Source organism: Dama dama, chromosome 19, assembly GCF_033118175.1.
Source record: "Dama dama isolate Ldn47 chromosome 19, ASM3311817v1, whole genome shotgun sequence".
Lineage (NCBI taxonomy): Eukaryota > Metazoa > Chordata > Mammalia > Artiodactyla > Cervidae > Dama > Dama dama.
The window spans coordinates 73150901-73163169 of NC_083699.1; positions in this window are offsets into that span (position 1 = coordinate 73150901).

Below are 12269 nucleotides of genomic sequence, written 5' to 3' on the forward strand. Positions count from 1 at the left end.
ACTGGAGGCACCTCAGAGACATCATGCCAGGACTTATAGGGGCGACTTCACAACACGGATCTGGACTGGGGCTGGAGAGAAATGTCCCTGGAAGAAGCCCCAGAAGCCAGCTATCAGGTCCGGCACTCCCACTCTGTCTGTGGTCCTGCTATCACCGCCTCCGCAGGGCCGGGGTGGGTGTCTGACCAGTGCCTGCTAGACCAGCTTCCTTTGGCTAGAACCTGTTGCCAGGCTGTGACCAAGACTAATGGAACTGCTGGGGAGGCTTCCTGGAGCATGGAAAAGGCCGAACCCACCACCCAGTCATATCCCCACCCATCTGGTGGCACCTGCAACTTCTTTAAGGTGTGTCAGGAGACATTCTCTGGTTCTGCAGCTATGCCAGGCCTAAGGAGTGAAAGTGAAAAAGTGTTAGTCGCTCAGTCATGTCCAACTCTTTACAACTCCATGGACTGCAGCCCGCCGGGCTCCTCTGTCCATGGAATTCTCCAGGCAAGAATACTGGACTGGGTAGCCATTCCTTCCTCCAGGGGATCTTCCTGACCCAGGGTCTGAGCCAGGGATCGAACCCAAGTCTCCCACAGTGCAGGCAGATTCTTTACCATCTGAGCCACCAGGGAAGCCCCGATCTAAGGACGGCACAGAGGAGTGACTGCTGGGTACACTTCTGGCCAGGGTGCATGCAGACACCACGCTCATCCAGCGGGCATCTAGGAACCACTTCCTGGCAGCCAGTGCCGAGACACTGGGAGACGCATTCCAGGAGCAGCTCTGTTCTATGGGTCCCAGCATCACTGGACCTGATCATCAACCCTTGGACCCTCTGCATCCAGTCAGGCTTGTTTTCTGAGCCATCTAGGCAGGGAGGCCCCGGCTTGGCCCCTGGACTGGAGGCCTGCTCCCTTGCCTGACCCCCAGTGGCTGGGCCCCTGGCCAGCTCCAGAGGCCTGCAAGGCAGCCTGCATTTCAGGTTTGCTTTTTGCCCTTTCTGTGCAGTCCAGGCTTTCTCAATTAAAAGAGAAGACTGTCCAACGGATGCAAAATGAATCTATTAGGAGTTTTTAATCCTGGGGCCCCTTCCCTCTCTGCCTTCATCTTCCTGGGGGACCAAGTCATATCCCAATACCCTGACACTTCCATTGCAGCCTCCACCTCTCTCTGGGTCTCCACCTGAAACTGAGGGAATCTTCAAGTGGACTTCTTGGTTCCCATCCCAACCTGCCCCACCACCCCGTAGTATATCCCCCTTCAGAAGAAATGGCACTGGTACTCACATAGCCACCCAAACCCCAAACCAGGGTGCCACCTTGGCTTACATGTCACCTTGCTTGCATGCAGTCCTCCTGTCACATCCAACCCAGGAGCCCCCTTATCAACCCCTCAGGCTCCACCCCCACTGGGCTTCTGCCCTGGCCACCTCACTGGAGCCTCTTGCCCTCTCCCTCCACCCCTGGCCAGGATGGAGCCGCTTCAGCTTTACAGCAGCCCCTGCCTCCCCAGAGGGGTCGCAGCCATGGTCACCCTGGAAAGCCTACCCCCGGCTTTGCCCTTCCCGGGACGCCCCCCTCCCTCAGCAGCTCTGCCCTTTCCAGCGCTGAGCCGCAGCTCCTCTGTTCCCTCTGCTGAGGGCCTCCCAGCGGGACCTCGCGGTCTTGATGGTCCCTGGACAGACCCTGAGCCTCGTGCTGCCGGCGCTAGTTAATTCTTCTGTCGCGCGAGGGCGCCCACGGCCCGCGTGGGTTTCTCCGGGGAGTTGGGGCGCGGAGGGTGCAGACGCGGAGATCCTGGGGATGAGGGGATGGATGGATCCCAGCGCGGGCCCTTCCTCGGCCCCGAGCGCCTTCAGCCTCCGCAGAACGCGGTCCTCCGAGCGGGTCCGGGGGTCCCACGCAGTCGTGGAAGGATGGCTTCCGGGAAAGCCTCGGGGCAAACACCCCACAGTCCATCCTTGTCCCGGTCCCTCGGGGCCCGCCGCAAGGACTTCCTGATGATCTCCAGCCCCTAACTCTGCCCTCGGGTTTCCCAAACCCCACCAGGCTGCGCGTGAGAGCGGACGGCGACCTGCGAACAGCGAAGCTGCAGGTGCCAGGCTCTGACCCGCTGCCCCTCCCAGCGCCCAGCTCCCTGCGGCGTGGGCGCCGCCCTGGCCAGCGACCTTGCTGGGACGTGGAGCCGGAGGGTCCAATGCATCCGGACACTGCCTGGCCAGTGCCCTGTCCCCACGCGTCTCCACGTGTCCCATGTCAGGACGTCCGTCCTGGGTGGGCCTGCTGCAGCAGCTCCCCGCGTGAATCCAGATAAGCCTGTTTTAGCCCTGTTCAGCCCCAGGATGCGTCCTCTCTGCCCCCTCCCCGGCCACACTCCTCTCCGCTCAGTCCCCGCCTGGCGCTCTCCTCCGAGAGGAGGCCGGGTTCACGCGCCCCCGAGGAGGTGGCTAGTTTCGGAGGTGACCTGAGCAAGGTAGGAGCCTGTCTCCCCACCACTACACTGGGTTGCTGTAGGGGTTCTTTGAGGCCGACAGATAAAGCACCAGGAAGCACCTGCGGGCGGCCGGTGCTCAGATTGCAGGGGTCGCGAGCCGGTGCCGAGCGCACGCGGCGGAGCGTGCGGCTCAGGGTCTGATTGTCCGCACCCGGCAGGTCGCCCCGCGGCAGGCGGAGGCTCCGCGCGCGGGCCTGGGGACGCCTGAGCCAGACGAGGGCAAAGAAAAGTCGCGAGTGGACCGCAGACCTTCCTGCCTCGCCCCGAGGGCCCCTAAGAAAGGGGTTCCGGAAGGAGGCTCCAGGGTCCCGGGGCTTGCGGCTGAGACCCGCCCAGGCTGTGGAAGAGGAGCTCTGTCCACCGGCTACAGACTGCTAGACTGAGGCCGGCATTGGAGTTGAAAACGGTCGGTTTGGGTCTCTGTGGGGCCATTTGTCGTCTGAGCGTCCCTGAAAGAGGATGAATCCCTCTTGGCCGGGACCCTACCGGTGCGCCTCCGCTGGCGGCCACCGCGGGGTTAGCAGGTCCCGCCCGTCCACGCCCAGCAACGCGACAGGAAGGTCTGATGCAAACTATGGGGGTGGTGGAGTTGCTGCACTGGGAAACTCTTGGGGTAAAATAGTGCCCCCTAAATGTGTTCGCCGGCGTGATCGGAAGGAAGTGGAGAGGGAGGAGCGAGAGGATGAGGCGGGCAGTAGGTTTCCCAGGTCCGGATTTCCCACTTGACTCCGCAGGGGCCCTAGCCCGTCGCATTCCTGGCCCGTCGCCCCTCAGGCCCTGCTTCCAGCTAGGCTCATTTTCCTGCTTCCAGCCCTCCCCCAGCTAGGAAGAGAGCCCGCGGATGGGGGAGCGGGTGGATCCCTTGGTTTCTGTTGTTCCGCTTCATTAACTTGATTTATAGTTGCATGCTTTTCTGATTATAAAATTAATACGTGGCTCTCATAGACAATTTGGAGAATACAGAAATCCATTTCTAAAGTGAAAACCCCTTTAATCCCATTTCCCAGAGGTGCCCCATAGTGTCCAGGCGCCTGCAGCCTCTTTCCTGTCCTGCCCCCACCCCCACGGGTAGTGCAGCCTTAGTCAATAGGAATTTTGATAATTGCTCAAGTGTGTAAGGGATTACATCTCCCTGGTACCCACCCAGCACATAGCCCAGGGTCGGCTGGCTGGCCTGTCAGCCAGGCCGGCCTCTCACCACGTGATTCTTAGGGTCACTCCCTGCAGGCCGGTGCCACACCCAGATCTAGGCAAATGTTCCTTCCCTGCTTGCCCTCTGCCTCACCCCAGTGGTGGCTGGCTTCTGGGTGTCAGGCTCTGCCCTCCTCCCCTCTGCCCTGCCTCCCTCAGCAGCCTGGCTGGGCTGGGACCTGGTCTCGGCCCTAACCTCGCCCAGCCTCCATGTTCCTAAGTTCTGCTGAGAGCTTCCTACACTTCATCCCAGCTTCCTGAGAGGGGGACCCCCACCCTCATTTTACAGATAGAAAAAGGCACCTTTGAGAAACTGGCCTAAGACCCTGCAGCTACTTGCCCCTGGGCGGGGGGGGGGGGGGGGGGCTGTACCTGGTCCTTCACCCCAGCCCCCCCACCCTGAGCGCCCCATTGCTCACTCACCCTGCGCCTCTGGGTGTCTGGGTGCCAGCAGCAAGGCTGACCCATGGAGCCCATGTGGCTAGTTCCTCGAGCAAGAAAGTAGAAGCGGGAGAAGTCAGAAAGCAGACTCCTCCCCCCACCTCCCCACTGCCACCCTGAGCTGCAGGGGCTTCCCAGTGATGGAGGGTGGGAGATCTTTCTGGAGAGGTCCTTCTGGGCTAAGAGGCTGCCACTGGGCTGGCACCCAGAACCAGAGGGGAGGGAGGAAGAGGGGGAGGGAAGGAGGAGGGAGCAGGTGTGCAGAGGGGGCACATGGCCGCTTCATGGAAGATGCCTGCAAGGGTATCTCCCCTCTAGAGGAGCCCAATGGGCCAGGCCTAGCAACACCCACCTTCAGGGTTCAGTGGGAAATGGGGAGCCAGTGAGGTGCTGCAGTGGAGGAAGAGCTGTGTGTGTGCTCAGTCGTGTCCGACTCTTTGTGACCCCATGGACGGTAGCCCGCCAGGCTCCTCTGTCCATGGAATTCTCCAGGCAAGAAGAATACTGGAGAGGGTTGCTGTTTCTCCCTCCAGGGTACCTTCCCAACCCAGGCATCAAACCCTTCTTTCCTGTGTCTCCTGCATTGACGGGTGGATTCTTTACCACTAGTGCACCCTGGGAGGTTCTGGGAGGAAGAGGAAGAGTCTTGAAATGACAAGGAAAGCCAAGAGAGATTTCCGAGACAGAAATGACCCTTAGGGTCTGCTTCAGCGTCAGGTGGTCTCAGGCTCTGTTCCCACCTCTCCTTGCTCGCCAGTGCCGAGCACCTTCCCATGCAGGCCAGCATGGCATGGGGCTCAGGGACCCATTTGGGCTTATCCCCCCGCTGATGACTTGCCACTGGGTTGTATTACACAGTCACCGGGCCTCACACCGAGTCTGATCCAGTGGGTTGGACATGCATCCACTGCATTCCCAACAGGCACCCAGGTGCTCCTTCCCCCGCCCCCCGCCCCAGTGTCCTCCCTCTCGGAGACCTGCTGGTCTCTAGTGAGTTCTGGGACCCCCAACCCACAGACTGGCCCTCTGCCCGTTTTTAAACCCAGTTGCTTCTTCACAGCATCATGGGCTGCGGCTGTCACACCACAGGTCACATGGCCAGCCAAGCCAAAAACAGGTGCTGTATGCTCTTCCCAAGAAAGTTTGCCCCTCGCCACCCCCAGCAGACCCACGGCACTTCCTCTGTGACCACGTGGCTTGCAACCCCATGCTGGGTGACAACACTGTGATCAGTGTTCTCATTGGTGGGCGAGGGTCTGGCTTCAAGTCCGAGTCCCAGGCCACACACCCAAGCCATTGCTCTTCACATCTGCACAACCAATGTGACACCTGCCTCTAAAGTGCCACCTGGGGCCAGAGGAAGGGAAAGCTCCTGACCAGTTAGGGATGCAGCAGGGACGAGGGGTCCACAAGACAGGAGGGTTTAGGTGGGACCCTTCAGGATGGAATGTGTGGGTGAGTTGGGGGTGGTCTCATAGCCAACTATGCAGGTGCGACAATATAGATGACTATAAAGATGTGGCAGGTAATCAGACGTGGCTGAAGCCTGGGATCCCCGTGGCAGAGAATGGGTTGAAAGTGGGCTTTCACAGACCTTCCCAGGGATCCTGGCAGGGAGCAGGGAGAAAATTCTTGAGATGTTCCCCCGAAATCTCACAACCCCAAACCCACCATCTCCTGGGGGTGGGCAGAAACCAGTGGTGCCACATACACCCCCACCCCCAGGAAGGCCTCAGTTGCCACACATTCCTCTGCCTCCTCCTTAATACATTCTCTCAGCTCATGGAGCCAAGTTCACCTTTCTGGGAGGGAAGGAGTAGAGAGTCTGATTCCTATTATTACATGAAAAGAAACCAATGCAAAGAAGTTAGATTGTTCCCCCAAGCTCAATATTAGGAGGTAGAAGCAAGAAATTTAATGAGAAATTGCTCTGTGAATCCAGATATAGACCCTCCCCTCAAAAAAATAAAATCTGTAATGTTTTCAAAAGCTCCATGAGTGGGACTTCCTTGGTGGTCCAGTGGTTAAGAATCTGCCTGCCATATCATAAAGCAATTATCCTTCAATTAAAAATAAATAAATTAGGACTTCCCTGGCGGTCCAGTGGTTAAGAATCCACTTGCCATTGCAGCATCCAGCCTTGGTCGAGCCTTGGTCCTCGAAGATTCCACATGCTGCGGGGCAACTAAGTCTGCACGCCACAACTTCTGAGCCTGTGTACTGCAACTCCTGAAGCTCCTGCAACCAAGAGCCCATGCTCTGCAGCAAGAAAAACCACCTCAATGAGAAGCCCAGTTACCTCAGCAACAAAGAGGATCCCCTACTTGTGGCAACTAGAGAAAGCCCATGCATAGCAACAAAGATCCAGCACAGCCAAAAATGTTAACTTTAAAACATAAATCAATTAATTAATTAATTTAAAAGAAGAATCTGCCTGCAAGTGCAGGGGACATGGGTTTGGTCCCTGGTCTGGGAAGATCCCCCATACCAAGGGGCAGCTAAGCCTGTGCACCACAGCTACTGAAGCCCGTGTGCCTAGAGCTTGGGAGCCACAATTAAAGAAGCTCACATGCCCTAGAGCCCGTGCTCCGCAGCAAGAGAAGGCATTGCCCTGAGAAGCCCAAGTACAGCAACTAGAGAGTAACCCCTGCTCACGGCCACTAGAGAAAAGCCCACACAGCAACAAAGACGCAGCACAGCCAAAAATTATTTAATTAATTAGGTTAAAAAAAAAAAAAGCTACATGAGGGCTGGGACCTCGTCTCATTCTTCTCTTTATGATTTAATCTTTAAATTTACTGGGCATCTACTGTGTGCCAGGCCCACTGCAGGACCCTTTCCCATGTCCTCACTTATCCTCACAACCTGGGGGAGGGGGAGATTGTAGGAAACCAAAGCCCAGAGAAAAAACATGGCGAGGGGCCTGAGCTTCCACCACTAGTGGCCCAGCTGTTAGACCCCAAGCGCAAGGGCTGCCCTAGACTCAGCCTGCAGGCCCACAGCCGGGCCTCCAGGACAGGAGGAGCCCAAACAATGAATGTGGGAACTGAGCTGCTCTATCCAGGAGGGAAGATGCAAAACCTGCTTAGATGGAGGCAACCCAGACTTTCCATGGGCATGCATCCACAAAGATGTTTCTCAAGTGAAAACACAAACTGAACAGGAAACGGCGATGTGACAAGTCCCAGGAAGGAGAGGAATGATCCAGGGGACTGGGTGAGGATTTGATGCCCTCCTCCCACCCATGGGTGCCCCACAGGTCAGCCCGGCCTTTGTGCTGAGGGGAAGCTGTGTGGGAAGGCATGATGCCCTTCCTGTTCTGGTAGAGGAGGTGATAGCTCCTCACACCCCCACCCACCCCCTGCCTCTGGCTCGAGCTGTTATCACAGTTTTATTTTTAACCTGGCTCAGTGTTTTCCTCCTTCTGACTGTGTAAATATGCACTGCTGAGCCAAGTGCATCACGATAATTACATTTTCCTCTCGGCACAGCTTTCTGGTTTTCCCTCAGGTTGATAGTTGCTTAACGTTTCTGCTGGCTCAAGTCTCCTTTGAACTTGGAGCCACGTCTTCCTCTGTCCACCAGGGACTCTTCTCAGTATGACCTTCCACACCGTTGAACCTGTCAGTTCATCTCTGTGCTCTGATGAGGGTCCAGCAACCCCCGCCCAGGCCAGCCCCCACCCCAGCCTCCCTGGGGTGCTCAGACACCCTCCTTTCAGGCTTGCCAGGGAAAGAGAGAGTCACGTCTTCAACTTCCTCCCACAAACACAGAAAGCTACAAGGAGGAAGGCAAGGAGAAAGGGCCCTCTGTTTTGATGTGGGAAGTGGGGCCGGCGGTGCCATGGCCAGTGTTCAGGACAGGAGAGTTAGAAACAGCCCCCGCCTCTCAGATCTCTTCTCCTTTCTCGGCTCACTCGGCTACCCCACTGCACACACGAGGCCTGGATTAGACCGGGCACCTCCGTCACCCTGGCTGGGTGACTTCTGCCTGTTGGTGTGGATTTGTGGGGATTCAAAGGAGCAGGAACTGTTTAGAGCACCTGCATGGCCAGCTCTATTTCCTGCTCTGCTCCCCCCACCCCCAGTGGCGTGTGCCTGCCCCGCCTCTCTCCACAGCTGCCTCTGCCAGCGCCTCCCACCCCCGCCTCCCCACAAAAGAGCAGCAGCTGAATCAACACTCAGAAGGAAGTTACTGGTGGGAAGAAATTTAAAAAGACCAAAAGCAAAGATGGGGGAAGGGTTGGAGAAGACGATTTGGAGTGGAGGAGGAGGTGGGGGAACTTGCAGGCCAGCTGGGAGGACTTTGGCAGAGGGAGGCAAGATGGTGGCACTGCCTACCAGGAGCTGGGGGCTAGGGAGGGGCTGGGGAAGAGCTGCTGGCAGCCTCGCTGTTCGCTTAAATGCCCACTCGTCACGTGGGGCGAGTTCTCAAGGGACTGCATTCTGCCTTCTGGGTGCTGGGTGCAGGCTCTTTTTTTCTCCAGGTCTCATGCCTCCTCGTCCACCCCACGGGCACAGCCTTGTGAGCTGTAGTGTCTGACTCCAGCGGCGCCCCCCACGGGAACCTGTGCACAGTGAGCTTGGAACCCTTCTCATGGTGCTCCATCATTGAATATTTCTCAACCTGCACACTGTCGCAAAGGAGCCCGCTGCTCATGCTCTCAGTGTGTGTGCTGTGGGGACATGACTGGGTGGGAAGGGGGCTGGGGCACCCAGGCTGATGTTCAGGACCACAAGGGGAAGGCATCTCTCCCTTCTTTCTATACTCACCTGGCTGCCTCCTGCCCGTCCACCTCCAGGCCTGGAACACCGGGGGCCCCCTCATCCTGCTTTATCTCACCATGACATGCTTACCTTCTCACAGGCCCTGATGTTCTGAGCATACAGCCCTGTACCCTCTGTGCTTAGAGTTGGGCCCCAGCTCTGGAGTCCTCAATGAGCACCTGATAAAATAAAGCCAACTACCTGGAAGGTGAAGGCGAAAGTGCCTGCAGACGGACTTTCTTAGCTGACCTAGGGGAGAAGATTATTCCAAGAATCCTGCTGCAGAAGCTCACTTGTCCCTGGCTTCAGTTTTCCTTGCAATGCAAAACCCTATCCCTCTTGGTCACTCCCCACCAAAGCCAGTGATGTCCTCTGCTCCACGTTGTCAGAGCTCCCTGTCTGCCTTCTTGCTGCCAGCCGTTCAACCACTTCAGTCCCCTAGCATGGATGTGCCCGGGTTTGCCGAGGCCACATCCCTGGTACCAGATGGGATTTCATGACACTTCATACAAATGCTGCCCCGTGAAGGCAGAGACCCTCCAGTCACCCTGTGGGTGTCAGGCTGGGGTGCTGCACACCAAGTGGGGTGCGTGTTGTATAGCTAAATACAGGATGCTGTGCCCCATTTCCTCACAGTCTTTGTCTTTTAGATTCTTCCCTGTGATGGTTGGAAAGGGATTCTCACTGCAGTTTTGATGTTAACCTCCCCTGTGCACACTCAGTCTCTGGCCAGCCTTATGTGTTTCCTCCTGGCTTTCTTCACTTAGCACAATGCTTGTGAACCATTCATGTTGTTGGGTCTCTAATAGATGCGTTTACTGCTATGAATTTCCCTCTGCACATTGCTTTAGCTGCATCCTACAAACACAATATGTTGTGTTTTGTTTCATTCCATCCAAAATGTTTTCTAAATTCCCTTGAGGCTTCTGTTGATCCTTGGATTATTTAGAAGTACATCATTTCTTCCAAGAGTGCCCTGTGTCTTTCTATTGCTTGCTGTCTGGTTCAATTCCAGTTAGCAATGCCATACAGCTGGAGAACATACCCTACATGATTCCAGTTGTCTTAAATGTGTTCTGCTTTGCTCCAAGGCCCTGGACACAGCCTTCCTTGGTGACCGTGTTGTGGGCATCTTCTACTGCTCTGGGTGGAATGTCCTTTGGGTCCTGATGGTCAGTGGTGTTTTTTAGGTCTTCTGTGTACTTGCTGATCTTGTGTCTAATTTTTTAAAAAATTGATTACTGGGAGAGGAGTAAGTAATGAAGCCTCCTCTTGTAATCATCTGTTTCTCCCTTTAGTTCTTTCAGATTTTGCTTCATGTATTAATATTTTGACATTCTGTCATTAGACGTATACACATTTTACAACTGTTGTATTGTCTTGTTAAATAGACCCTTTTGTCAAGTCAGGACCCACCATGCACCTGGTAATGTGCACTGATGTGAAGTGTACTTTGCTTGATATTCACACAGTCATTCTAATTTTCTTTTTATTAGCGTATGGTATATCTTTCCCATCCGTCTTCTGTTAACCTACCTATACTATCATATTTAAAGTGTGTTTCTCTATTAAATTTAGAATGAATAAAAAATAAGGTCCTAATGTATAGCACAGGGAACTATATTCAATATCCTATGATAAATCATAATGGTAAAGAATATATGTGTGTATGACTGAGTTACTTTGCTATACAGCAGAGATTGGCAAACACTGTAAATCAACTATATACTTCAGTAAAAAAATTAAGTAAAGTGTGTTTCTTACAGGCAGCATATAGTTGGGCCACATTTTTAGAAACTCCATGTGCCAGTATCTATCTTGCAATTGGTGTATTTAGATCATGTACACGATGTAATTATTGAAATCATTGGATTTAGGTGTTGTTCAAATCTTCGTTTTCTGTTTGCTCTTTGGTTTTTTCACTTTTCTGTTCAACTTTCCTGCTTTCCTATGGATTGTACAGGAGGCAGTGATCAAAACTATTCCCAAGATAAAGAAATGCAAAAAGGCAAAATGGTTGTCTGAGGAGGCCTTACAAATAGCTGAGAAAAGAAGAGAAGTGAAAGGCAAAAGAGAATAGGAAAGATATCTATCTGAATGCAGGGTTCCAAAGACTAACAAGGAGAGATAAGAAAGCCATCCTCAGTTATCAATGCAAAGAAACAGAGGAAAACAATAGAATGGGAAAGACTAGAGATCTCTTGAAGAAAATTCAAGATACTAAGGGAATATTTCATGCAAAGATGGTCACAACAAAGGACAGAAACAGTATGGACCTAACCGAAGCAGAAGATATTAAGAAGAGGTGGCAAGAGTACACAGAAGAACTATACAAAAAAGATCTTCATGACCCAGATAACCACAGTGGTATTATCACTCACCTGGAGCCAGACATCCTGAAGTGTGAAGTCAAGTGGGCTTTAGGAAGCATCACTACAAACAAAGCTAGTGGAGGTGATGGGATGCCAGTTGGGATATTTCAAATCCTAAAAGATGATGCTGTGAAAGTGCTGCACGCAATATGCCAGCAAATTTGGAAAACTCAGCAGTGGCCACAGTTTTCATTCCAATCCCAAAGAAAGGCAATGCCAAAGAATGTTCAAACTATAGCACAACTGCATTCATCTCACACAGTAGCAAAGTAATGCTCAAAATTCTCCAAGCTAGCCTTCAACAGTATGTGAACAGAGAACGTCCAGATGTTCAAGCTGATTTTAGAAAAGGCAGAGGAACCAGAGATCAAATTGCCAACATCCATTGGACCATAGAAAAAGCAAGAGACCTCCAGAAAAACATCTACTTCTGCTTCATTGACTGTGCTAAAGCTTTTGACTGTGTGGATCACAACAAACTGGAAAATTCTTAAAGAGATGGGAATACCAGACCACCTTGCCTGCCTCCTGTATGCAGGTCAGAAAGCAACAGTTAAAAGTGGACATGGAAAACTGGACTGGTTCCAAATTGGGAAAGGGGTACATCAAGGCTCCTTTATTGTCACCCTACTTATTTAACTTATATGCAGAGTACATCATGTGAAATGCTGGACTGGCTGAACCACAAGCTGGAATCTTTGAGGGAGAAATATCAATAACCTTGGATATACAGATGAAACCACCCTTATGGCAGAAAGTGAAGAACTAAAGAGCCTCTTGATGAAAGTGAAAGAGGAGAATGAAAAAGCTGGCTTAAAACTCAACATTCAAAAAACTAAGATCATGGCATCTGGTCCCATCACTTCATGGCAAATAGATGGGGAAACAGTGGAAACAGTGACAGACTTTATTTTCTTGGGCTCCAAAATCACTGTGGATGGTGACTGCAGCCATGAAATTAAAAGACACTTGCTCCTTGGAAGAAAAGCTATGACAAACCTAGACAGCATATTAAAAA